At 33.4% G+C, this 27,002-nt stretch overlaps 2 long non-coding RNA genes across 7 annotated transcripts in view; both read left to right on the plus strand.

Annotated features, from left to right (window-relative positions):
* LOC145946178 (uncharacterized) overlaps positions 1-8,781 on the plus strand; it is a 38,753-nt gene extending 29,972 nt beyond the window's left edge. The window contains exon 3 of the long non-coding RNA XR_014427015.1: positions 58-8,781. This is a non-coding gene — a long non-coding RNA (uncharacterized LOC145946178). The remainder of the gene's footprint in view (positions 1-57) is intronic.
* A 120-nt stretch (positions 8,782-8,901) lies between these two features.
* The window catches only part of LOC145946176 (uncharacterized), a 35,997-nt gene continuing 17,896 nt past the window's right edge, over positions 8,902-27,002 (plus strand). For 3 of the 6 annotated variants that reach the window (XR_014427013.1, XR_014427007.1, XR_014427006.1), the window contains exons 1-3: positions 8,903-11,745; positions 11,926-12,170; positions 12,979-13,135. This is a non-coding gene — a long non-coding RNA (uncharacterized LOC145946176). Of the gene's footprint in view, positions 11,746-11,925; positions 12,171-12,978; positions 13,136-27,002 lie in introns of all 6 variants that reach the window. The other 3 variants (XR_014427005.1, XR_014427008.1, XR_014427014.1) reach the window with 2 other exon arrangements.

Consider the following 27,002-nt stretch of genomic DNA (forward strand, 5'->3'; position numbering starts at 1 on the left):
AATATGTTGTGAATAATATGTTGTAATACTTTATCCTCGATTAATATTTTTTTATAGAAATCAGCTGATAACTGTCTACTGTAAATAAAAAAATATTAATTAAGTTGATAATATTTTACGTTAGAAAGCGGGACAAATTTATTATGATAACGACAACACAAACAAAAGTACAGTAGTATTAACAGGATGTTAGTCTGAAAAGAATTTTGAATCGATAGCAATTCGAGTCATGTATATGTGACGATATTACTATACATACATACATATATTTTAACAATAGTATTAATATTCAAACATTTAAATTTATAACATTATTAAAAAAATTTAATAAAAATCTTTTTACTCTTTTATATTCCTTCTTCTCTTTTTTCCTTCAGTCTTTTCCTTTACCCTTTACCTTTCTCTCTATGTATTCATCTTTCCTTTTCCCTTTTTTTCTATCTTCGTTTATCATCTTCGTTTTTTCTATATTCGTTTAACTCTATTTTCTTTAATTTAATTTTTTGACATATAATTGTCAAATTGTTAAATGACGCGAGTGAAGCAAGTCACACGAACGAGACAACTAATCAGATAAAGAGGCCTGAAAACTTCGATACAAATTGAATTCACTCAGTTAACATGCCTTTTTTTAGAGAAGGATACATTTTGTTCCTTTGTGTTCATCAACATTTCGATCAGTTAAGTATTCCATTTCGAAGTATACATTAATTGCACCTGAAACTGTCTAGAATCTAAATAATCATTATCTGCAATTACAATGATGTTATCTAATATGAAAAAAACAGATATGATATTAATTTATAGATTGTCGAAAAAACTTAAATAACATGTTTCCAAATTGGTAGATTGGTAGAAATGGTCCAATAGCTTGGCCTCTTTGTACCTCCGATTCAACACCATTGGATTAGATTCTTCTTTGGAGCACATTAGAACAAATAGTGTATCGAGATGTACCAATTCTTGAAGATATGAAATATCGCATTATCAACGCTTGTCGAGACATCAACAGACAAATTTGCAAAGCATTTGCATATCTTTTAGAGAGCGTATTGAAAAGTGTCATGAGATAAATGGGCAACACTTTGAGCACCATATTAAATAAAATTAATTTAAATAACATTCATTTAAAAGATTATTACTTTTATTACTCATTTCTTGCGCTTCTTATTTTTCTAGATTTTGTTATTCAAATGCTATCCCGCGGTCAAAGTATCATAGGTTGTTCGTCTTTTTATCCGCTATAATAATAGTTGATTAAAAATATGGCTTTCCATTTAAATATTTGGCTGGGGAGATTAAAATTAAGCACCCTGCATACATACACATTTCGCAAATTAATTAGAGGATAAAAAAAAATTGTCTAAAAAATAGGCAAATTTTAAATAGCTGTAACTTTGTTTCAAAAAATGAGAATTTAAATTCTAAAAAAGGATTTCAAAACTTAAAATTTCTACTTTCGAAAGGTCATAGCTGTTTTTTATTTTCTTCAATTCTGGTATTTTTTATATACAGAAAACCACGAATTTAACGAAATAGAACATTTTCTTCTCACTTTGTAGACGTGTCGCATGCACAAAAAGATTTGAAAACATTTTTTTACTTTTTTACGTTAAAGTCTGAAGTTTTCCCTGCAAAATCGTTTTTTTAAATTTAAATTTTGATTTTTCCTTATCAAGTTATCGAGAATTGAAGAGAAACTGATCATTTTCACTTTGATCGTTCATAACTCCATTAAAAATAATCGTACAGCAATTTTAAAACTGGATTCTTAAAGCTGAATTTTTGCTCTATAGTATGATATAGTGGCCGAATGTTTTTTCAACTCCTGAACTTTTTTACAAATAGATGAAATATTGAAAAAAATCGTATGTTTTCTCTATTTTGTTTAAACTTCGAAAAAAATTACGCAAGCTGATTAAAAAAATTTTATCGACTGAAATTTTTGTGTCTCTTAGTACCACAAACTTGACAAAAAATCACAGAATTGCTGTGATAATTTCTTTATAGTGATCCGTACGTTTAAAATGATTGATGCGTATAATATGTTAAAAGAACTTGATTTGCTTTAAGGCTCCTGGCTCCTTTCCGACCATGTCGAAATCGTGACATCAGAGGCGAGAAAACACACGCTAAAATTTCTTAGATGCCATTTTTTAATGAAAAGATATTTCGATTAAACAGCACTTCAGATGGCTTTAGCACACTCTTAAAAACCCCCGAAAACTATCCGAAAAAAGTAAAATTTGTGGCAGAAAAATCTTTTCTCCACTTTCTAACATAATTTTTTAACTACCTCAACATAAAAATTAGAAAATGTAAAGTTGCATATCATTTCCAAAATTACCACGTAAAAAAGTAAAAAAATGTTTTCAAATTTTTTATGCATGCGACACGTCTACAAAGTGAGAAGAAACTTTTCCATTTTGTTAAGTTCGTCGTTTTCTGCAATAATAATATAAAAAATACCTGTGTATATAAAAAATACCAGAATTGAAGAAAATAAAAAACAACTGTGACCTTTCGAAAGTAGAGATTTCAATCTTTGAAACCCTTTTTTAGAATTTAAATTCTATTATTTCTATCCTATATTTTTCGAAACAAAGTTACAGCTATTTAAAATTTGGCTATTTTTTAGACAATTTTTTTGATCCCTTAATTTGCGGAGTGTATATATACAGAGTGTCTTTGAACTTAGTGCCAAAACTGATACAGCAGCTTTAGCATATGAAAACAAGTTGAAAATGTTAATAAACATATGTCCGAATCCGAATAGTTTCGATGTTATTCGATTATAGAGTATTCAAGTTGCTTTCGTAAAACAATATAAATTGAAATAAATTTAATATCTTTTATTCTGTTTAAATCTTTATAAGATGCGCAAAAATTTTTTGTCTTTGGCACACTTTCTAACACAAATTAATAAATTATTTCAAGCATTTTGAAAAATTTTGAAGTTTTTTAAATGGCATTTTTCAATCGATTCATCGCAATATTCTGTATAAAAAGTTATAAAGGTATGACTGTCAAAAAGTGAATAGTTTACGAGATATTTTATACTTTAATTTGACATAATCTTACATAAACTATGAACTATCTCCTAAAATATTCATTTTTCAATGATCCTACCTTAATACTTTTATGCACAAAATAATGAGAGAAATTGATTGGTCTAAAGAAACCACATAATTGTTTTTAAGAAAAAAATATGTAATTACAACTAGCAGTTACACATATTTTTTCTTAAAAGCAACTATCTGTTTTCTTTATATCAGTTGATTTCTCTCATTATTTTGTGCATAAAAGTATTAAGATCATCGGAAAATGAACATTTTACGAGATATTTCAAAGTTTATGTAAAATAATGTCAAATTAAAGTATAAAATATCTCGTAAACTAAATATTCACTTTTTGACAATCATATCTTCATAATTTTTTATGCAGAATATTGGGAGGAATCGATTTATATAAAAAAAAATATGGTAGTTCCATTTAAAAAATTCAAGATGATTTTGCCCTGACCTTGGCAACGCTATCCAAGGTCAACTGTCATCAATAAGATCAGTAAATAAATCTTTTTAAACCCTACAATTTTGATAATGTATATTTTTCCTTATCTCTAACCGTTTTCGAGAAGAACATAGTAAACTTTTTATTAGACTCACCCTGCATAGTAATATCTTTTTTGCTAAGCCTTTTACAAAAAAATGTTACCTACAAAAATTGTACGATTTCGAGGGGAAAAGAATTTGACGCCACTGACTTTTTCTTTTAAAGACGATTTTCAAGATCATTTAAAAGTTATTTATGTTTTTTTTAAATGGAATTACTTTATCTTTGCATAAATCGATTCTTCGCAATATTTATTATAAAAAGTTATGAGAGTAAGACAGTCAAAAAGTTAATAGTTTACGCAATATTTTATACTTTAGTTGCTTAGTATCTTGCATAAACTATGGAATAACTCGTAAAATATTCATTTTCCGATTATCTTACCTTAATAGTTTTATGCACAAAATAATGAAAGGAATCAAATGAGTGTAAAGAAAACACATAGTTGTTTGTAAGAAAAAGTATGTAATTTGCAACTATCAGCTACGTACTTTTTCTTACAAGCAATTATGTGTTTTTTTACACTGATCGATCTCTCTCGTTATTTTGTGCATAAAAGAATTGAGATATTATCGGAAAATAAATATTTTATGAGATATTTCATAGTTTATGTGAAATTATATTAAACTTAAAGTATAAAATATCTCGTAAAGTACTCACTTTTTGGCCATGTTATTCTTATAACATTATATAGTGAATATTGCAAGGAATTAATTTGTATAAAAATTAATTTGCATAAAAGAATTAAAATAGTTCTATTTAAAAAAACATAAATGACCTTTATATAATTTTAAAAATCGCCTTTTAAGAAAAAATTAATAGCACCAATTCCCCTACCCCCTCCGATATCTTACAACTTTTGCATGAAACATTTTTTGTAAAAGGCTTTAAAAAAAGATATTTGGAGTGAGACATATTAAAATAGTCCACTCTGCGCGCGCGCACACCACACATACGCGCGCGCACACGCACGCACGCATGCGCGTACACGCACACGCATGCAGGCACACACGCGCGCGCGCACGCACACATGCATGCACACGCACGTATACGCATGCACACGTACGTATACGCATGCACACGTACGTATACGCATGCACACGTACGCACACTTATGCGCACGCACACACGCACACGCGCGCGCACTGGAGTGTGTGTTTGTATTTATTATGTATGCGTGCGTGCATGCTTTCAAAAAGAATATATTAATATGCTCTTAAAAATTATACTATTTTTGGCACTCTACAGCTGGATAGAAAAATTTTTCTGGGGTACGTAGACGTTGGTAAAATAGTTCATGGAATTTTTAGTCATAATTAGTTCTTCAGTCTTAAATTGAAAATTTGACAATGCATGGAAAATTTTATCAAATATTTAACAAGGGATACTTAACGAAATGACAAAAGCCTTTTGGGAAAATGTATATATTTTTGAAAAGTACTCACCGAGAGAGAAGTTTAACGGTTATACCATTGTCGCTCGAAATAAGATTAAAGATAAAAAATCGGGGGTTTAATTTTAGTCAAAATTCATTTTTTATCTGTTTACACGCGTATAACTTGAGCAAAATTCAAACTTTTCTCTTTAAAATGCGCTTTGGCGGAACTCGATACGATAATTTTTCGCTGAGTTATCTCAATTTGAAAAAAATCGGTTTTTAACGACAAATTAGGATTTAAAATGTGTATCTGCTGTCTTTATCAAATCGAACCGTTGCAATTCTATTAAAAAATGTTGTATTGAATGCGGGATGTTCGAAAGCTATGCAAATCGTGCCGGGCATCTTGCGCAAACGGAAGTCCGAATAGAATATTCGCGAGGTTTTCGCAGGTATGAGGTTCGGTACTACTTCCTCGGAGATCGGAGGGTATCCATGAGGATTTGCGCGAGATGCACGGCACGAGTTGCATCGCTTCCGAACATCCCGCATTCAATGCAACATTCTTATCTCAATGAGTACTTCTTAAAAATATATACATTTCTCCAAAAGGCTTTTCTCACTTCGTGAGAATTTTTTGGGGTATCATGAAGTGACGAAAGCCTTTTAGGAAAAACAATAATCATGTTAGGTATCATTCGATTTAAAACAATAGTCATGTTAGGTATCATTTGATACAGTTTCAGAATTCAAATATACCATTGTTTTAGCTCTAACTCAAGTTATACGCGCGTAAACAAACAAAAAGTGAATTTTGACCAAAATTGACCCCTTCGATTTTTTACCTTTGACCTAATTTTGGGCAGCAATGATATATATATTATTGAATTTGTCTCGGTGAGTATTTATCAAAAATATATACATCAAAAATATATACAAACGCTTTTGTCACTTTGTGAGTATCCCTTGTGAGTTGTATGATTGCTTCAGTTAAAAAGGAAAGCGAAATAAAAATAGTAGAAAATAGTGCCATGCCCATGCAAACTTTGCACGTGAATCATTTCGAGCTTCTAGAGACGACAAAAGAGGTATGTAAATACACTACGCAAAACAATTAGGGGAGCGCTTTAAAATTTGCAAAATTTGATGATTTTTAAGAAGCCATATCTCAGCTTAGAGAGGTCATAGAACAATGTTCCTGGGCGCATTTCAACGGATAAAGTCTCGACTTTAAAGTGGGTAAGGTAGCATTATTTGTCTCATCGAACTGTTTTTCATGTGAGGCTTAAAATCAGATCGCGAAAAACTTTGAAAATTTCTTGACTCTGTAGTTGTCCATGGAAAAAGCAGGGATGGAACCATAAATGCTATCACATTAGCCTTAAAGTGAGAAACCTTCCCTTTAAAATGCCGCACGGAACATTGCTTTATCATGCCTAGGAGCCGAGTTATCGCATTTCAAAGTCACCCCTGCATTTTGCAAGATTTTTAGCAATATCGCCGACATTCGCCTTATCCAATGTGCACCACGGGGAGGTTGCTCGGTCGGATTTTGCACATCATGTGTATGGTATATGTGTACACCATACACATGATGTGTCAATGTTAAGTGAGCGCATGCGTGCGTGTACGTGCGTGTGCGTGCGTGTGTGTGCGTGCGTGCGTGCATGTGTGTGTGTCAGCCAGTGTTGCCAATTTCAGGTCGCGCAACGCGGGGCGGCGGGGAGTGGGAAGAGAGCCGTGTTTGGGGGGGGGTGATTGGGGCAGGGTTCCCACGCTTTGGGGGGTGGGAGGTGCGCACGCAACGCGCCGGCGTCTTTACACGTGCGCGGCACACCGGCGCGCGCATCCCCACCCCGTCCCAGGCACCTAGTTTCTTATCACGCTTTTTCCCCCACTCTCCGTCGCCCCGTGTTGCACGATCAGAAATTGGCAACACTGGTGTTAGCAAAGATAAGGACTCCACAGTTCATCACTCTCGCGGTAATTAACGACTGCAAATCTTCTCTGGTGTGTGTGTGGGGGAGGGAAGGGTGTGTGTGTGTGTGTTGTTAACTACTGCAGGAGTGACGAACCGTGGGGTCCTTATCTCTGTTAACACAGACACACACACGCTCCCACACATACATCTCCACACACTCCCACACACCCATCCACACACACCTACCTATACACCCATACACACTTACACACACAGCAGAGAGGCTTTGGAGTCTTTAACTACCGCGGAAGTGACGAACCGTGAGATCCTTATCTCTGCTGACATACACACACACACACACGCGCGCGCGCGCGCGCGCGCGCATCACTCACACACTTAACATTGACGTACACATACACCATACACATGATGTGTAAAATCCGACCGAGCAACTTCCCCGTGCTGCACATTGGAATAACGCTAATGTCGACGGGGTATTGCTAAAAATCTTGCAAAATGGTGACTTTGAAATGCGATAACTCGGCTTCTAGGTATGATAGAGCAATGTTCCTTGCGGCATTTTAAAGGGAAGGTTTTCCACTTTAAAGCTAATGTGGTGGCATTTATGGTACCATCCCTGCTTTTTCCATGGACAACTACAAATTCAAGAAATTTTCAGAGTTTTTTCGCGATCTGATTTTAAGTCTCACATGAAAAATAGATGGATGAGACGAATAATGCTATCTTACCCGCTTTAAAGTCGAGGCTTCACCCGTTAAAATGCGCCCAGGAACATTGTTCTACGACCTCTCTAACCTGAGACATGGCTTCTTAAAAATCATCCAATTTTGCAAGTTTTAAAGCGCTCTCCTAATTGTTTTGCATAGTGTATATTCTGATTATGATAGACTCTTTCACGAAATATGTGTGGCTTTATCCTTGCAAGTTTACCACTATAGAAGGAATTATTAAGCACCTGTTAATAATATTCAATTTATTTAGCTAATTATGTTCAATTTATTTTTCCGGAAAATATTAATGATACTGTGTTTTCGTCTAAAAACTTTGTGACTTGTTCAAATAATATTAAACACGTAATGACAGTAGTGACTTCGCCAGGGGTAATGGACAGATTGAGCATGTTAATCGATTCCTTAAATCATTAGCTAAAATTGTAATAAGCTTTCTTACGAAGTGAAAATATGGGGATGGGAAGAGAGGAAAGGAATGGAGAAGAGAGATACTTGAGATAGGTTAGGTGTAGATGGGGGAGTTCAAGAAAAGGTTAGGTTAGGTTAGGAGAAAGAAAAGGAAATGATTTAGTAAGGATGTGGATTGGGAGGAAATAAAGAAGAGGAAATTGGGAATTGGTATTGAATTGGAAGGGGAAAAAAAGAAATCCTTATACCTCTATCTTCAAAGAAAATAGGAATAAGGAGATAAAAAAAGAAAAAAAAAGGAAATGTGGCTGGAAAAAATGATCAGAAAAAATATGGAAGAATAAAGTAAGGAAATATGAGGAAAGATAAAGGAGTCAAAATTTAACATGGTATAAATAGGTTAAAGGGGAAGAGGTTTTGGGTTACTTGAAGAAGGGGTAGAGAGAGAATAATTAGGTTTAGGGAGTAAGATGAGGAACAGTTATTAGGAAAAGAAAGAAAAAATAGTTTGCAGGTTATGTGAAAAGGAAACGGAGACATGGAAGCATGTGTGGGGAGGGATAGGGAAAGAACGAATTTGGTCATTGTAGAAGAAAAGAGAATTGGCAGGAAGAAGTAGGATGGGTATTGGGAGAGGAGGGAAAAAGAGAATGGTGGATGAAAGAGGTAGATAAAGAAAGACGAAAAGATGTTGAGGAGGCGAGAGATGGGAGGAGGGAATGTTGATGGAGGAGAGAGAAAGAAAGAGAATGTGAGGGAGAGAAAGATGAGTGAGTGAATAAAAGAGGGGGGAGGGGAGAGAGGCGAGGGAAGGGGAAAGAGAGGGGTGGGGGCAAAAAGGGATGGAGAAAAAAATATGTTATGTGGGGGAAGGGGGGGCGAAATGGGGTGATGTGGCTGCGCGGCGAGCGTGAAAACACGGGAGCGGCATTATATGTAATGTTTTTTTTTTCGATTTAGTATAAGCTAGGCTAAGACGTAGATTAAATATGATTGCGTTAATTGTAATTGTTAAATGTATAAGAAACTTGTAACTTTAAGAGGAATAATTAAAAAACTTATATATAATAAGCTTTGATAATTGGGAAAAATGTTTCAGTAAAACCCAGTAATAAATAATACTGTACACATCAATTAACAAGACTCTGAGTTAACTACTCTTAGGTTACGAACAACAAAATGAAAATAACAACAAATTTCGTAAGTTAATTGGCAAATTAGAGGAATCGACAAAAATTTTATTTCAGAGCAAAACGAATTAAGAAATATAGTTAATCGGATAGTAAAAAAGTATAATAAAGCCGATAAGCGACACATAAAAATACAGCAAAAGGGAATTAGTATTGATAAGAATATTGCAATGCAAACTAATACCGTCTTCTATTGGGAAAAACTCGCTAGCACTGGCAGCACTGAGTGTTTGAAGCGTACTTCATTGGTAATATTAGCGAACATGTTTCAAGTGCTGCACATTTCATTGGGAATGCAAAATGCTCTCAGTGCGCACTGAGTGCAGTAAAAGTGGCCCCGAGTTTGAAGGCCAGGGCCACTTCAGTGTTATACTGTTTGAATTTAAACTGTCACTGTTATTGTGACAAGATATATTAAATATTTTATAATTTAAATATTAAATATTTAAATATATTTATATTAAATATTAAATATTTTTCTCAAAACTGAGTTCAAAAGACATATTTCATTGAGTATGCAAAACTAGCTAGAACTGGTGGCGTTTGTAACGCCGACAAAAAACTCAAAAATTAACAGACACTGAGTGTCAGCGAGTTTTTCCCAATAGAAGACGCTATAAGATCCAATAAAAAATTAATGCCAAAGTTTAAAGAACCGTATAAAATCAAAAAGATGTCAAATAACAATCGATATGTATGAACATGCCAGGATATAATTGTACGTTAAAACCGCTCAATATTATATTATCAGCGGCCACTTAACACTTAATTCGTTTGTGCCTGATGGAATATATGTCTTGGTCCTTCAAAAATTCATATATTCTATCATATAACTAGTATTGTTAGAATGGCCGAAGCTTCTTTTATACATAGAGATAAGCAAATAGATATAAGATAGATAAATAGGTAAGAATAGTGACATAAGATGGAGAAAACAGTATCAAATGCGTAAGGTGTGCGAAGTAGAATAATTAAGTATCAATTGATTGCAAAACATAAATCAAAAATCGGAGCGTGGCGAGGCGAGGGACTGCTTTTGCGTTGTGCGAGTTTTGTGTGAATAAAAAGAGAATGCGGCTTAAGTATATACATTTATCTCTTAATAATTGTAATTGTTAATAGTAAAATCGAAGTGCGCCAGTTTATTTTTCATAGTGCGTACATTTTAATGCGGTGCTAGCCCCCTTACATGTTGTAAGTGTGTTGTGTATGTAATCTGGCATTTCTCTGATCAAGAGTCAAGACAAATCAGAGAAAAAAAATAATTGTCGATTAAGGATATATGGGAGATACAATCGGAGACAAAAGTATCAACGCTATTCATTTTATAGAAAATTGTATATTTTATAGAAAATCGCTATAGTTTAATTTCCTAAGTTTCAGTTGTTTTCAAGCGTTGACACAACCGAATGCTCAATAATCAGAGAAAGAGCCAGAATTTCAACAAATTTTTATTTTTTTCTAAACGGTTTAGGAATGTTAATATAATTTTGCAACATTGTTCCTTAAAGTTCTAATTATACATGTAAAACATTTGAAATATATGGTACTATTTTTTCAATATTTTTAACGATATTTTAAATAATATAATCAATTCTAATAACAAATTTTCATAAGATTATATGCAAAATTAGTGAAAATGTAAATTGTAATAACTTTTAAATGAGTTAAATGATTTAAATCCAAATAACAGTAACTTTAGTATCAAAGTGAAAACGATCTATATAATTTTTATGAATTTTGTAATATTTTAATTAATATTTTTTCCATTTTTAAATGTTTCCTATATATCCTTAAGTGTAACAATGATAAAATAATGTATATTAAAGAGTATAGAAAAGAAGTAAATAAAACATAGCAGCATATAATGGAAAAATATTATAAAATATTAATTCTAGCCGATCGAAATATTTATCTATAGCTATCTAAATAATATTATAAGTCTTGCAAACATTCATTTTATGTCCATTTTACAACATACATCGATGTATATTAAATATCGTTCAATGTACGTCTATACAAGGACATATGTTGGGTACATATGTTGGCTAATAAATGTACATCCAGTGAATGTCCATTTATAATTCACTTTATATGTATAAGTAATTTATGGATATATATTTATTGTCCAAAGAAAACTTCATTGTTCACATTTTTGGTCAAAAATCGCAAGTAAACGTTATGTGAGTACATATATATATCGACGATACACAGCGTCGAGTGTGCATAGTCAATGGTAAAAGGGATAAAAAAGAGTACAAATGGCAGTCAATAATTATCAGAGCCATCGGTCGTCAATCATCACTGAAAAGAACAAAAGCCAACACAACGCTGATCGATGCTCTCAATTTATCGCCATTTTCTGAAACTAAACGCTTTTTGAAATACTTGTTGATTTTAATTTTTGGAATTCAGTAAAATTGCAGATAAAAGACATTCCAAAAATATAAATCCGTTTTATAATACGGATACGAAAATTGAAATGTAAGTATATGTACATATAGTTTGCAAGTTTTCTTATTAATTAATTTAGTTATTATTGTTATTATAATTTACATTATTTCAGCAAATATTGTGGGCGAGTTTTTTAATTCATCGATTAATCGATGAATTAAACAATTCACCCTATATTTATATTTAAAAAATGTAGTATTTTATTTATAGGGGAAAGTCGGGTAAAACCGAGTAAGCAGGTCAAACCGGGTACCTCTGTTTCTTCGTGAATAGTATTGTTATATGTGGCCAATTCGTATTATTAGTTATAAATTGAGGCCATTATTATTCTGAGAAGAACCGCGCCCACATATTTTTTTCTTAAGAAATGTTCAAAGTTTTTGAACTAAAAATGATCGATATTAGGACAACAATCGAGTCATCGTGGACTTTTTCTATATGAAACAACTGTTTTGGTAAGTGCAGCATTGAATTCTGTACATATTAGAAAGTATAGATCGCATTAGTTTTTATCGTTCCTTTTAGGTCGGATTGTACAGCAGCCATGTTTAATATTTTCTTTGTGTTAAGGCAAAATCGGATATCTATATGTGGGGCAATATCACACTGCCCGATTTTTCCCCACACCTTATACAGGGTCCTAGAATTCGCGGACACGGAATGCACAGCGTGATTTTCCGTGCCAAAAGAAACAACTTTTTCCTCTGACAAAATTGTGTCTGAACACTATTTTTTAAATGAGAGCAACTTAAAGCTAACAAATAAGCGCTCCAGATTACGCATGATTCAAGTGAGGCGCACGCACGGCGTGCGTGAACGTGTATGCTATTTTACTAAAAATTAAGAACTATTATTAAGTAAGTTATTCAAAAAAGCGACATTTAAATATCATACATAATTCTTATAAAATCTTTAGTAAAATAGTAAAATAGTATACACGTTCACTCGTCACGCACGCCGTATGCGCGCCGCTCCTGATTCATGCGTAATCTGGAGCGCTTATTCGTTAGCTTTAAGTTGCTCTCATTTAGAAAATAGTGTTCATACACAATTTTGTCAGAGGAAAAAGTTGTTTCTTTTGGCACGGACAATCACGCTATGCATTCCGTGTCCGCAAATTCTGGGACACCCTGTATAATGAAAAAAAACAGTCATCTTAATTGTTTCTTACAATGATCGGACAAAAACATTTTAAATATTAAAATATCATTCACCTTATGATTTATATATATATATTTTTACGTATATATTTTATTTTTTTAGATATAAAAATACCACTTATTATTATTAGAAAAATTATAAGAGGAAAACTGAAAGACAGAGTTGGTTTGAGGAGAGCATGATTGCAGCAATGAAAGACGTTATGAAGAGGAAAATGGGTTACAAATTTTGATTGCTTCAAAATATCTTGTTATTATTGGTAAGCAAATATTTTTTTCAGTAGCTAGTGTCATTTTCTCATAGTTCAAGATCCATTAAACACTACAGTCAGTCGATTTTTTGTCTTCTGATTTTTTGTAGGAAGACAAATCCAAGAAAGTATCCGGTTTTGCCCTACTTTCTCTTATAACGATACATAAGTAATTTTTGTTATCAAGACAATATTAATTTAGCGTAATATTAATTTATTTATTTATCATGATTATATAATTCCTTCTAAAAATATCATGTAAATATACAGGATGGTTTAAAAGTCTGGAAATTATTTTCGAAAATAGTGGTCCTGTGAAAATGTTTCAGACAAAATTGTAGGGTTTAAAATGGCGCATAACATAACAATATTATTATGGCCTTGAAGAGTGTTATCAAGGTAATGTGAAGGTCATCTTCAATTTCTTAAATGGAACACCCTATTTTTTATTAGATATTCTTGTAAATTATCTCGAGAACTTTTCAAAACACTATAATTAAGTTATTTTTCTTTAAGTACATTCCGAATTATGAGACTTGAAGTTTACAATATTTTGATATAAAATATAAAATATCTTGTGAAACATTCAGTTTTCGATAATCTTACCTTAATACTTTTATGCACAGAATAATGAGACCAATCAATTGATATAAAAAAAAACATATAGTTGTTTAAAAAAGAATATGTAATTTGCAACATATTTTTTTATCCTTTCAAACACACACAATATATTGTAATATAGATAGTTTCATTAAAAATTGTTTAGTTCTCATGGGTTCCTCTTTGGGGGGATAACGCTCACAACCTCATTAAAAGAGCAGAAATGATCGAACATATTAGTATTTTGCAGTTTTTCATAATTTTGAGTCGTTTCCGAAATATAGGGGATGGGGACAGACTTTATGGACAGCCTGTATATACAGAGTGTTCGATTTAATCTGATTATCAAAGCTAGATAAAAAATTCAAAAAGTCTTCAATGGTATGACTTTGAGATAATTTTTAGTATGATGGAACCGTGTCCTTCTCTTCTGGATTTTGGAAATGGAGGGGGAGTCGAATTTTAAATGAAAATTTAAATAGAATACTTCCTACAAGAATAACCTTAATCGATAAGTCTCGAAAAGACGAATCCAATAACCAATGATATTAAGGGTCTATCTTCAACACTACGCTCGCAACGAATTTTTGAAAATTGTCTCAAGAGGTATCGATTTCTGTTCGATTTAATCTGTCCACGCTGATATCTTGAAAACTATCAAAACTAGACAAAAAATTCAAAAAGTCTCTTCAATGGTATTACTTTGAAATTATTTCTAATGTGATGGAAACGTATTCTTTCTGGATTTTGAAGGGGGATGGAAGAGGGGGGGGGATCAAATTTAAAAATTGAAACTTCCTACAAGAATAATATCAATCGATAGGTCTCGAAAAAATGAATTCAATGATCTATTGTAAGGCTCAGAGATATTTCACGAGGTTATCTCGTGGGAACTCAACGAGTCCTGGTGTCAGGAAGGCGGAAGGGGTGGTATACGCTTTCAGGCAGGATACGCGACAAACAACACAGCCGTAGTGTAATCAAATTATATAATTAACTTTGGCAACGGTACAAAAGGTATTCTACGAGATCGCGGACCCGCGTCGGATACACGTCCGCCCGGTTCGCAGTCCCGGAAACGAAAGACAAAGATCCCGCGTTCTTGTCGAGGTGGTCGGTCACGCCAGCGCCACCTCGACCAATCAGACGCCGGTACGTCACTCTGAGCGTGACGTCACAAAACGCTATGCGCGCCCTCTACTTCCGTAGTCCGCGCTACTGAGTAAGGTATAACCTTACAGCTCGACCATTCTGACAATGACATTCGATCCGAATGTTTTATAAAATAATACATTTTTTTTTTTCTATTTAGACTTAGATTTCTAAGAACATAAACTTTGAAAATAAACCAATGAACAAATGTATAAAAGTATCACAGTAGCTTATCAGACTAGCGCTTTTTTTCGCAACGGAACTTAATTAAAGGAACAGAAAAACTTATAATGAAATGAATATAACTTTGAATGAACTTAAAAGAAAATTGCACAGTACATCTTATAAATACCATAACAATAGAGTAAATTAGAAAAACGCTTACAAACAGAATAAATATTAATATAATAGTATGAATTTCTGTATCTAAGAACGGATTATAAATACTAAGAACAGGAAAAGAAATTAAGTCATTTTTCAACGTATTAAAAGCTTCTAAACACTTATTGTCAAAATAAAAATTCATAGATTTTCTAAGGAGGTTATGAAGTGGTCTGGCCTTAGAGGCGTAATCCTTGATAAACTTTCTAAAATAATTCGTGAGTCCAAGAAATCTTTGAACCTGAACGACTTTCTTAGGTATCGGAAAATTTTTAACCGCTTCTACGTGTCGCGAGCTTAAAGTAATGCCATCCGGCGATATAATGTATCCTAAATACTCAATCTTTGACTTTAAAAACAGGCATTTATTATAATTTACTTGAAAATTATGCCTTTTTAGTTCAATAAGAACTAGTTTGAGAGTGGCCAGGTTTTCTGCAACGGATGAAGATGGTATTAGTCATCATATACATCAATGTATATGATGACTTTATCATTTCTAATTAACGGATGTAAAATTTGAATTAAGCGCTTTTGGAATTCTGCTGGCGCTTCACAATATCCAAAAGGTAATCTCGTAAACTCAAATTGCCCATCCGGAGTGGCAAACGCAAAGTACTTTGTGGCTTCTGGATGAAGCTTAATATTATAAAAACCATCTTTCAAATCCAATAGGGTGAAAACCGATCTATCACTCAAACGCGACAAACAGTCTTCGATCACTGGAAACGGATATTTTTGTTTGGCCACTCTACAATTGAGTGGACGTAAGTCTACGCATAACCGAATGTTTCCGTTTTTTTTTCTTACGGGCACCACCCTGGCACAATACGGTGACGTGCTAAGTCTAATAATATCACGCTCGAGCAGGTCGTCCGTAATCTCCCTTATCTTAATGCGTTCCGCCCAAGCAAACCGCCTTGGAGCGTATGCGAAAACAGAGTTATCTTTTAAAGAAATATTAACTAAATAATCCTGCTGCGGAGGCTGCACTTCCGTGTCCTCAACCTCTTGAAGCACAGTCATTAAACTTTTATGGGTGACCTGGTCCAAATCTGCCTGCACTTTTGAAAAAATGTCGTTACTAGAAGCTTCCTCCGCGTCAATAACAAAAACCATTTCTGAAAACAGCTTGATTTTAATTTTTTCCTCCTTTGATCTTACTGAGACATCGATCTCATATTTAGAGAGGAAATCTCGACCGATAATAATATCCGCGGAGACGGAATCATATTTAAAGACGTGCAAATCGATACCAGCCGAAAGACTAGGCAAGTCATCACAAACGATACTAGTAGACCAGATACCCAGAATATTTACGACCTGACCATTAAGCAGTTTATAACATTTGTCCGACGTTTTCAAAGAAACGTTACTAAATTTACAAAACTCATTGTATACAGAAGCATTGATAAAGGAGATTGGACTTCCAGTGTCCACTAACGCAGATTTATCGCAAACGGATGAATTTAATTTAACAACTTTGACCACATGGTCCGCAAAAAACTTTTTTTGAATAGTATTACCCTGAACGCACGCAATCGTCGATGCCGAATCCTCAGCCTCAACAACCGCGACGGCAGCGGGTTGAGCCTTGAGAAGAGACGCCTTGCCTCCCGACTCCTTCTTCTTGAGCTTAGGGCAGTCGTTCCGTACGTGGTCACTACCACGGCAGTAGACACAATGGAGAGCAGCATTCCCGGGCTTCTGCTGGTGAGCACCTTTTGCAGGAGCGCCGCTAGTTTCGCCAGCCTTGGCAAACTTGGAACCGCTGTCCTTGAACTTGTCAAATTTGGTATTCGCTGGACCAAACTTCTTAAAAGCATCACCACAATTTGAGGTAATATGTTGCATCTCTCTAAGGAACTGATTTAGCGAGTCCACCCGTAGTGAGGATGCAATACACTTGACGTAGACATCGTTGATACCACCGATCAATAACTGGATGGCATCGACATCTTCTAATTTCAAATTTCTCATGAGAGCCAGCTTATCCATAGAATAATCTTGGAACGATTCGGTGGAGGAGCCCCATTTTCGTGCTTCTGCTCTCCTCCTGACAACATCGTACAAGACTTTTTTCTTAAAACGGTCTACGATGGCAGCCCTGAAGCATAACCACGACCGGTTTACTTCACCTGAGCTCAGGTCAAACCAACGACGTGCTGACTTTGATAATTTGGTAGCTGCAGCGGCCAGCATCACCACCGATGAAAGATTGAATAACTCAGCAACGCTTTCGATCTTCTCGATCCATAATTCTATATCCTCCTCTTCTGTAGCACCGAAGGTGGGGATCTGTGATGAGAGAAATTTTAGAGAATTTTACTGCGTTGCCTGCTGGAGCAACGGAACTCTCAGCTCCTGTGAAATCTCTTGTGTGAGGCTGGTTCTGGTAACCAACAGCCGTAGGAGCTGAATTGGATCGGGCTTGTTGAGCCATCGATCCTTGGCTAATGGCTAGTGAGGCCATCATCTGTTGCATCCACTGCTGTTGCTGTTGCATCAGCTGCTGTTGATGTTGCATTGATTCATTCTGAAGTTTAAGTTGATTCGTTAAAACAGTACAGAGGTTGTTAAAAGAGTCCTCCGACTGAGGCGGTCCTCTTCTGACCGTACAGAAAGGCTGATCGGAATGAACTGACCGCGGGCTACCTGGTGATGACAGTGCTGGCTGCACTGCTTCTTCAGCAACCTGGGCCGAATGTTGCATCTCGCGCAGGGGACCGTTCTTTTCCAAATGCGCTGTCAACATTTCGATGCAGCTTGTCCTATCCTCTGGAATGTTCGTAAGCTTGAACATGCGGGCTTCTCCATGGAGCTCTTCCAACGACATCGTTGAATAACGGTCCGGCGGCACCATGGTGAACCACGAAAAACACTGACGATGAAATAAGTTCGGCAAAAACAGACACGACGGCTAACCGCGCCAACCACGAGCCCGCCAAAACGGATGCTATGTGTGCTGATCACGTGATCAGTATGGCTGCTCACTTCCGACGACGCACCACAAGGTAGCACCGAAACAAAATGGCGACTCGCTAACGGGCAACGTGCCTCGACAAAGCGCGTGGCTAAAATGGCGACTCAACCACAACGCGACCGAAAAACACTTCGCGAGCAAAGCCGACGCGACGGAAACGGACGCCAAATGACAATGCCCGAAACAATGCACGCGACTTTAATCTCACAACGCCGAGTACCGTACCCTTCTGCGTATCTATATATATATCCCACTTCTGAAGCTGTAAGGCTCAGAGATATTTCACGAGGTTATCTCGTGGGAACTCAACGAGTCCTGGTGTCAGGAAGGCGGAAGGGGTGGTATACGCTTTCAGGCAGGATACGCGACAAACAACACAGCCGTAGTGTAATCAAATTATATAATTAACTTTGGCAACGGTACAAAAGGTATTCTACGAGATCGCGGACCCGCGTCGGATACACGTCCGCCAGGTTCGCAGTCCCGGAAACGAAAGACAAAGATCCCGCGTTCTTGTCGAGGTGGTCGATCACGCCAGCGCCACCTCGACCAATCAGACGCCGGTACGTCACTCTGAGCGTGACGTCACAAAACGCTATGCGCGCCCTCTACTTCCGTAGTCCGCGCTACTGAGTAAGGTATAACCTTACACTATGATATTAAGGGTGGTCTAGCTTTACTACTACACCCGCAACGAATTTTGTTTCAAAATTTTGCTTGATTTTTAAAAATTCGTTGCGGACGTAGTACTGCAGATAGCCCCTTAATATTATAGGTCATTGGATTCGTCTTTTCGAGACCTATCGATTAAAGTTATTTTTGTAGGGGGTTTCCATTTTAAAAAATCGATCCTCCTCCTTCCCCTCTAAAATACAGAGTAGAAGGATAAGGTTCCATCAAAGAAATCTTCTCAAAGTAATACCATTGAAGAGACTTTTTGAATTTTTTGTCTGGCTTTGTAATAATTTTCGAGATATCGGCGTGGACAGATTAAATCGAATACCCTGTATGTGTATACAGAGTGATTAATTTTAATCTCTCCAGGCAAATATTTCGAAAAATATGGTAGATATGAAAAAATGTTTCATAGAAAAGTTTTACGACTTCGAGGGGGACATAAGATGGTATTATTGGTTTGACCTTGAATAATCACTTGATTACGTGAAGATTACGTGAAGGTCACCTTCAATTTCTTAAATGGAAACCTCTATTTTTCAATGCATATATTCTTGTAGCTTATATCGAGAGCTTTCCAAAATGTTATAATAAAATTTGAGTATAGTCAAATTTTGACTATAGTTATATTCCGAGAATTCGATGTGAGTGATTGGCGCACACAATCAAATTATTTATTTATTTATTTATTTATTTATAAACGGGAATATATCTCTTTAGTTACAATTAATAATATTACAAGATCGGTAATAAGAGTATAATAGCGTATAGTAAAGTAAAAAACAAAAATACAAAACAAAAGAAAAAGAAAAATATAAGCATAGAAAAGAGAAAGAAAGATGTCTTAACGCAGAGCAGAATGTAAAGATTTTCTAAATGCACTAAGAGACGCATTAAAAAAGTCGACTTTTTCAGAGAAATCATTGGCTAGTACACATTCTATTTAAAGGTTTACATTTTCCATAGGAAGTCCGATGTCTTTCCTCATTAAAAGTCAGATTAAACCTAAGATGTCTGCTAGGAATATGGAGCCTAATATGTTTCAATAAATAAGGGCAATTTATATGCCTATTAATAAGTTTATAAAGAAATGTTAGGTCGATAAAAGTTCGTCTCGCATCCAATGTTGTTAGTTTAAGATAGTTTAATTGTAAATCGTACGAGTGATCGGAAAATCCCATTGGACTCTTCGTGAGATAGCTCATTCTCCGAAGAAAACGGTGTTGAATTCTTTCGAGTATAGTACAATACTTATTGTTAGTCTGAAAGGAAGACCAGACAACGGCGGCATATTCTAAGTGCGGTCTAACCAAAGAACAATATAATAGTCTTAAAGTTGATTCGTCTTTAAAATATTTGCATGCACGCATTACAAATCCTAGTTTTTTTGACGCACAACTCGTTATGTTTATAATGTGTCTTGAGAACGATAGATCAGAGCAAAATAACACGCCAAGATCACGAACAGAATCAATCCTAGAGAGAGCTGTACCATTCAATAAATAATCACGAGTATAAACGTTTCTCTTTCTGCTGAAATGAATTACGTGACATTTGGATAGATTAAGTTTCAAGTTATTATTGGAACACCAAGAGTCCAAACGACAAAGATCACTTTGCAGATTAATGGCATCGACGTCACACTCAACCCGGCAAAAGATTTTTAAATCATCTGCAAATAGTAAAAATTCGGAATGTTAAAAAATGTCTTTAATGTCATTTATAAATAAATTGAATAAAAGTGGACCTAAATGTGATCCTTGAAGCACACCGAAAGTAACATTTATAATTCTGGAGAAATAATTATTATAATTAACAATTTGAGAACGATACATAATAAAACTTGACCAGTTAAGTAAATCACCATCAATACTAAATGCACGTAACTTACAAAGCAGCAAAGATTGATCCACAGTACCAAAGGCTTTTTTAAAATCAGAGTACACCGCGTCATCTTGGGAGCCCAGCTCTAAGGCGAAGTTTATGAAATCGTGATAAATAAGAAGATTCGTTGATGTAGAGTGCCCTAACTTAAATCCATGCTGTTCATCAATAATTACATTTCTTAATAGTGGTAAGAGTTTGTGCGCAACAATATTCTCAAATATTTTTGGTATTAAGCTCTGTTTACTAATGAGTCTATAATTAGTTACTAAAGCTTTATCACCACTTTTAAATTTTGGAGTAACAATGCACAATTTCCACAAGTCTGAGAAGATGCCGGTATTTAACGATTTGTTAAAAATCAACCAAAGAATTCTTGACATAATGTATTTGTGTGTGTGTGCACGACTTGAGAAAAACTGGAGGTTATATAGTTGCTATTAAACAACTCTGTTTATAAAATCATGTTTTAACAGTTTAGGACAAAGCTTGAAGTTAGTTGCAGGTCGATTTTCGAGGTCGATTTTCGAGGTTCATACTTATCGCATTCATAGATTGCATGCTACTTCATTATATACTCTTTGAGACGCAGTTTTCGCAACAAATAATTAAATAAAGGAGGCATGTTCGTTGCTAGGATGCAAGTGCAAAAAACAAAAAAAATGCAGTAGGCATGAATCTTGAAGATCAATCTAAAGTGCTTATTCCCAGTTCTGATTACTTATTGTTAGGAAATGATTAAGACCAGTAATTTAATTTAGTTTTATCTCCTGTCGCGCAAGCGTGCAAATATTTTTTGCACTATAATCGAGTTTGTAGTTCCTTATAATGTATTATGCAAAGTTTTTTTATCAATAATTCATAATAATTCATAATAATTAGAACAGTTTTTACATGATAATTATTTTTTATGATAATCAAATTTTGAAAATAATTTCGGAAATTAATAAAAAATTTTTACCACATTTCAATCAAAGATTCAAGTTAGTGCATCGTATTAAAACGAAATTTCTTGAGAAGTACAGCCATTGGATGGAGGGTGTATTTGTAGTGTATTTGAATTTATATGACGATTTGGAAAGTCCATCTTCAAATAGTAATAGAGGCAGACCAAAAAAAAAATAATGGATGCAGGCCAAAGAAGAACTTTGAAGATTGCTGTGACCGTGCAAAAAGGTATAAAATTTACGAACTCCGAGACACATATTTCCAGAAACTAATTGATGTTGCTGCTTTGTCGAAATTTACGGATTCTATTGATACAGTCTTTGATGCTGATTCTGCTCTGACACTGATAACATAAACTAAACTGTTCAAATATCAATACAAAATTCTTTGAAAAGCAACTCAAGATATTGGTCATAATATATTCCCAAGTTATCAAAAAATAATAGAGGCCAAGAAAAAGTGTTGTCCTGACAATATCGATGTTACGGAAAAATTGGCAAAAGTCAGTCTACAAGATTTACTTGATCACACCTCCAAAAGAATTATGGAAACCAAATTCAAGAAGATATCAAAACATTAGAAGAACATCTTATATTGCATACAAAATGGGGCTGTGATGGATCTTCTGGCCAAAGTAAATATATGCAGAAATTTTTGAATCCTGCAATGGACATTCAGATTCAAAGGCTATAGCCGGATAAGATGATGAAAAGTGCCCCCGCGCGAAATGACTTAAAAGTATTTGCGCAATATTTCTAAACCAAAAGAAAGTTTTATAGCGCGGTTCAAACCCTCTATTCCCTCGTACATAGCAAAAAGAAACACGTTTTTTAAATTAATTTTTTAAAATGTTTATATTTATGAATTCTCAATATAAAAATTATGTTAATAAAATAATGCATCTTTTTTACAAAAAAATTTTTTTAAAAATTGTTTTATATATACAGGGTGTTCAAAAAAGATCGGAACCCCTGAATAACTCAGAATAATCGAATTCTAGGAAGAAAACACCCCAGACAAAAGTTGTAAGGTTAAAAAAAAGGGACTTGATGGTGACCTAGAAAATAACTAACTTTAATCATGTTCTAGGAGGAAAACACCCCAGACAAAAGTTGTAGGGTTAAAAAACGGACTTGATGGTGATCTTGAACTTGATCTTGAGATCAAGTTTAGAGGCCATTTAAAGGTCAACTCGAATTTTTTAAATGGGAACCCCCATTTTTTACCCCAGATTCGGAAAGAGCGGGAAATTTTACGTTCAAAAAGGTGCTTAAGTCATGGGTCAAGGTGATCTTTAGGGATCATTTAGGGGTCAAATTGTATAGGACAGAAGAATCTATTAATAACTAACTTTAATCATGTTCTAGAGGAAAAACCCCTAAAACACCCCAGAATATCGACTTTATGATATTGAAATTAAACAATTAACTTGAGAGTAAAATAATATCACATTGACATATTTTGAAATTCAATTTTTTTAGATTACAATTCCGTAACAAATTCGCAGTATCTCGAGATAAAATTTGAACTTAATCTTGCTCAGAGATAATCCTTTCCGCCACTCACGAGGACTTACATTTTACCCCAACTCCAAGTTTAAGGTAACGACCAAGCCCTGTTTCTTGAATGCAACAACTTTTGTCTGGGGTGTTTTAAGAGTTTTCCCCCAGAACATGATTAAAGTTAGTTATTAATAGATTCTTCTGTCCTATACAATTTGACCCCTAAATGATTCTTAAAGGTCATCTTGACCCATGACTTAACCACCTTTCTGAACGTAAAATTTCCCGCTCTTTCCGAATCTGGGGTCAAAAATAGGGATTCCCATTTTAAAAATTCGAGTTGATCTTCAAAAAACCTCTAAACTTGATCTCAAGGTCAAGTTCAAGATCACCATCAAGTCCCTTCTTTTTAACCCTACAACTTTTGTCTGGGGTGTTTTCCCCCTAGAACATGATTAAAGTTAGTTATTGATAGATTCTTCTGTCCTATACGATTTGACCCCTAAATGATCCCTAAAGGTCATCTTAACCCATGACAAGTACCTTTCTGAACGTAAAATTTTCCGCTCTTTCCGAAGTCGGGGTCAAAAATAGGGGTTTCCATTTAAAAAATTCGAGTTGACCTTTAAATGACCTCTAAACTTGACCTCAGGATCGAATTCTAGGTCACCATCAAGTCCTTTTTTTTTAACCCTACAATTTTTGTCTGGGGTGTTTTCTTCCTAGAATTTGATTATTCTGAGTTATTCAGAGGTTCCGGTCTTTTTTGAACATCCTGTATATATATTTGATATGGAGATATTGTTCTGCTTTGATATTAAATCTGCTCGAAAATCGGCTATGATGTTGATGGCTATGAGGTTCATAAAAGATAAACATTGCCACATCTTCAAAATTAATTTTTAGATTACTTTTTTTTAATGGTAATATGATGAGCTAATAAAATTAATCTTTAGGATAAGTGCTTTTAAATCTATAAATTAAAATATTTTTTATTTTACATTGTTCTATAAAAATTGCGTTGTTACAGTGAAATTGTAGAAAATAAAAAGGGAGTATGCATAAAATTTCAATTAAATATTATAAGGGAACAAAAACTAGTACAGATTTTTCGATAAATTTTAACTGAATTATAAGACAAACATGATGACGGCTCTAAATTAATTTTTGTACACATATCAGTAGGAAAAAATAATGTTTCCTAATTTTACTTTGAAAATAAACGAACCAGATAATTGCGTTGCAGTTTAAACAATGATGGCATTGTTTCAATTAAAAATATTGTCAATAACAGTGAAAATACGGTATTAATTGGAATAAATATGAATCAACAAAAGATTGATTATAATGAGTTATATATTATATAGAAAATATTATTAACGGTCTTCTCTAAGTTGGAATATAAATAAAATACCGTATAAATGTATAAATTTACATAAAGATAAATTTCTTATTTTTCTCTAACTTCATTTTGTGTAATAGATTTTAATGGTTTTATTTTTACATATTAAACAATATTAATTTAATTTTTTCGATAAAGTCGATTATATTTTATAATTAAAATTAATAAAAATATACTAATCATCCTTCTTTCAAATTAATTTTCTCGATTTCTCGGTATTTACAAAAAATGATGAATAATTGATTAAAGAATGTAAAAAATATTATTTGAGAATTAAACAAAAAGAAAAACAAGAAAAAATTTTATTTTTTGCGTTTAGACATAGTACAGATTATATTAGTACACAAGTCCTAGAAAAAGATAAATCATTTTATTAAGTTCAAGATTGTTTTAATTTAATTTAAGCTTGTTAGTCAAATTTGCGGACCTTACGCCTTTAATTGTCGAGATATCTCACATTTAAGTGCATAAAAGCTCTAAATTACTGACTTCTCTACACTTATATAATGAATAGTTCGTTATGCATTTATGTATATATTTGATACATTATAGAAATTTTATGTCAACCACTTTATTTATAAAATAAAACAGAAGCGAACAATTTTTAAAATTTGAAACAGATTTTTAAAACAGAAGCAAACAATTTTTTAATTTAGAAAACAATAAAATAATCGTTATCTTCAATCATTTTTTTCCAGAAGTCAATATTTATAAAAACAAAACCGAAAAAAAAGAATAGCGCTGAAGCTAGTAATATAATATTAGTACATTGCAAATATTGAGGAACTTTCAAAAAAATCTCTCAAAATCTTAAAATGATAAATTATTTTTTATAATAAAATTATAATAAAATTATTAATCATAACTTTTTTTAAAATATAAAAACTTATATATTTTTACAGATCCTCATAATGAAGATTTGAATGGCAATGACTGACCATCCATGGCAGAATACAAAATGCTGTCCAGTGCATTAAAACACAATATATATATATATATATATATATATATATATATATATATACACATATATATGTATTTGTTTTATGTACATATGTATTTAATCTACAATTTATTTTTGATAAACTTATTATTTGATAATAATGAATTTATTATCGAAATTACGTGTTTGACAATTGATTGATAATAAATGTATTAAACTCAATTTTTCTAGAGAAATACTTCAAAAAAATCATTTATCGATAAAAAAAATACGATATAAAATTGAACAAGCATGTAGCAATATATGGATGCTTTCCAAGAATTAACCACATCTATTAATAATCTTGTTGCGAATGATAATATGTGAATTAAATGCTGAAAGCAATCCTATTATCTACAATTTTTTATTATTCTGTGAAGTGAAGAAAATTCAACCTGCGGTTAATGAATATCTAAATACTGAGAATGTTGCAGTAATATTTTGTCTATTATTTTCAAATACGTGATTTATTTTTTATTGTTTAAAATTGCGTAATTAATTATGTGTTATTTTATAAATAAATATCGCAATTCAGTTCGTGTTAATCGCAAGCAATTATTAATTTTAGTAATAAATATTACAAGCAAAATTAAATGCAATGAATGAAATAACAAGCTCTTTTTTTAATTATTAGATTATGAATTTAACATGGATTTTCTCAGTATTTTTAATTTTCAGAATTTTTCTTTATTGATTAAATCGTTTTAAAAATTAAGAAACTTTAGGAACCTTAGTTTTTATGCTTCGAAAAAATCTTCATGTTCGATGTATAATGTGCACAATTGGAACAATCCCAATGTATTACGTATAGTCCGCTGATTATCAATTATGCAAACTAACAATAAGTCTCGATTTTTGAATTCATATGGTTATTTTCGTATTGCGATTAATGTCGCATAAAAATTTTCGTATATAATTAATGAAAATAATTCTTGAAAAGACGTTCTGCAAATTGTTGTTCGATCTAAGCGCATGCGAAATCCAAAGAGCATGATTGTCAAATATTCATAATATAAATTATCTATTGAAATGAATTCTTTTCCTATTTCTTGCTAATATTAAAATCTATGAAGCGATTACAAAGTGTGTATAAATATTAACAAAACTACATTCTTCAATTCAAGTCAATTAGTTACAAAGATACATGATTGCAAAAATTGGAAATATGCAAAAAATGATGAACTTTCTCGACATTTTTGCTGAAGAAAAATCGTCTCCAAATTGGTCAGAAAATTTGATAATGTGCTTTATATGTTTTTTTTTCATTTTTTTATATCTTGTATATATCGATTATAAGATTATAGGACAAAAATTGAGCATCAAATTGTCAAATCCATCCATATGTATTATAATATTATGTTTCCACA

Source organism: Prenolepis imparis, unplaced genomic scaffold (genome assembly GCF_030444845.1).
Source record: "Prenolepis imparis isolate NDT839.2.m4 unplaced genomic scaffold, iyPreImpa1.0 SCAF_15, whole genome shotgun sequence".
Lineage (NCBI taxonomy): Eukaryota > Metazoa > Arthropoda > Insecta > Hymenoptera > Formicidae > Prenolepis > Prenolepis imparis.